Source organism: Citrus clementina, unplaced genomic scaffold (assembly GCF_000493195.1).
Source record: "Citrus clementina cultivar Clemenules unplaced genomic scaffold, Citrus_clementina_v1.0 scaffold_1, whole genome shotgun sequence".
NCBI classification, from domain to species: Eukaryota; Viridiplantae; Streptophyta; class Magnoliopsida; order Sapindales; family Rutaceae; genus Citrus; species Citrus x clementina.
The window spans coordinates 17,729,586-17,731,786 of NW_006263303.1; the positions used below are offsets into that span (position 1 = coordinate 17,729,586).

The 2,201-nt window shown below is 34.6% G+C and overlaps 1 non-coding gene across 1 annotated transcript; it reads right to left on the bottom strand.

The window, feature by feature from the left end:
- Positions 1 to 670: 670 nt before the first annotated feature.
- On the bottom strand, positions 671 to 779 carry LOC112095929. Its single transcript, XR_002904089.1, has one exon. It is a non-coding gene; the product is annotated as a small nucleolar RNA R71 (small nucleolar RNA).
- Between the last annotated feature and the right edge of the window lie 1,422 nt (positions 780 to 2,201).

A 2,201-nucleotide genomic window follows, 5' to 3' on the forward strand; every position in this document is an offset into this window, starting at 1 on the left:
TTTTGCATTTATTTTATTTTTTAATTGGGGGGTTCAACCCCCCATTTTGTTATTTAATTTTCTTTGGAAAACTATAATATTTGCGTAATTATTAATTTTATTTTATTTTGTTATCAATTTGGGTAAATATTATCTTTATAACATAACCCTTGCATGAGACATTGGTCTCGATCTTCAAGTGGCAGGTTAATTCCTAGATCTCAATCTCCACCACCAATCATGGATGAGAATCAAGGCGAAAACGTTTTGGGCGAACCTAATCCTCAAATTGATCAGGGAGACAACCAATCTCAACATGGGCATGATCAGAATCAACCAAGGACTCTGAGAGACTACATGAATCCAACTAGAACCGGAGCACCGTCGTGTATAGTATTTCCTCCAGAAGCATCTCGATTCAATTTTAAACCAGGTATTATCCAACTTTTACCAACATTTCATGGTTTAGAATCTGAGAATCCGTACTTGCATCTAAGAGATTTTGAGGAAGTTTGTAATACATACACGGACCAAAATTGTAGCATGAACATAATTAGATTAAAGCTTTTTCCTTTTTCATTAAAAGATAAAGCTAAAACTTGGCTACAAAACCTTAGATCTGGATCAGTAAGAACTTGGAATAACATGCAAGAACAGTTTTTGAAAAAATTCTTTCCACCTCATAGAACAAATTCTTTTAAAAGGCAAATCACTTCTTTCACTCAAAAAAATGGAGAAACATTATACCAATGTTGGGATAGGTTTAAAGAGTTGCTTAACATATGCCCACATCATGGTTTTGAAACTTGGCGATTGGTCACTTATTTCTACGAAGGCTTAATACCCCAAAGTAGACAGGTTGTTGAAATGATGTGTAATGGTGAATTTAGGGATAAAAATCCTGAAGATGCACTAGATTACCTTGACCAATTAGCTGAAAATGCACAACATTGGGATACTGTTGGAACTTTTGAATTGACAAATAAGCAACAATCATCTCCATCTAGTGGAGGAATCCATAACCTTAGGGAAGATCATGATTTACAAGCAAAATTTGCATCCCTAGTTAGGAAAGTTGAAGCTTTGGAGCATAAAAAGAGTGATCAAGTAAAATCTGTTCAAGAAATTGCATGTAACATATGTAATTCGAATGATCATTTCACTCAAGAGTGTCCCACTTTGCCTGCACTTAAAGAATGTCTAAATGATCAAACTAATGTTATTAACACTTTCAATAAACCAAACCCATATTCACAGACTTATAATCCTGGTTGGAAAAATCATCCGAATTTCAGTTGGAGGAATAATAATAATGCACAATCTTCACAAGCACCACCTCCACAAAATTTTCAAAATCCTCAGCCTTATGCACCATATGTTCCACCACCTTGGAAAAATCTGGAGGACACAATGCATTCATTCATCAGAAAGCAAGATGTTATTAACAATCAAAATGCACAAACTTTTTCTGATTTGAAAGATACTCTTGCTAAAATTGCTTCTGCACTCACCATTCAAGAAAAAGGAAAATTTCCAGCCCAACCACAACCAAATCCTAAAATTCAACAAAATCCACCCACAGACCAAGTCAAGTCAGTTATAACTCTTCGTAGTGGTAAGGTTGTTGATAGACCTATGCCTGAACCTTATGAAAATGATGAAAATTCAAAGGGTAAGGAAGGACTAAATGAACTTACACCTAGTGAAGAAATAACTAGTGTTCCACCTGAACCACCATTTCCGCATGCATTGAATAAACCAAAGAAATCAAACCACTCTTCTGAAATTTATGAAATCTTTAAGCAAGTGAAAGTTAACATTCCTCTATTAGATGCAATCAAGCAGGTTCCTTCATATGCCAAATTTTTAAAGGACTTGTGCACTGTTAAGAGGAAATTGAAGGTAAGAAAGAGTGCTTTCATGGCCGAACAGGTAAGTACAATTCTGTCTACTAATAATAAGTTGAAATATAAAGATCCTGGTTGTCCTACCATTTCTTGTATTATTGGTAACCACAGAATTGAGCATGCTTTACTAGATCTTGGTGCTAGTGTTAATTTGCTTCCATATTCAGTTTATCTTCAACTTAATCTTGGTGAGTTAAAATCAACTTCAACTACACTTTTGCTTGCCGATAGATCAGTTAAAGTACCAAAAGGAATAGTGGAAGATGTTTTAGTACAAGTTGATAAATTTATTTATCCTGTGGATTTTATTGTCTT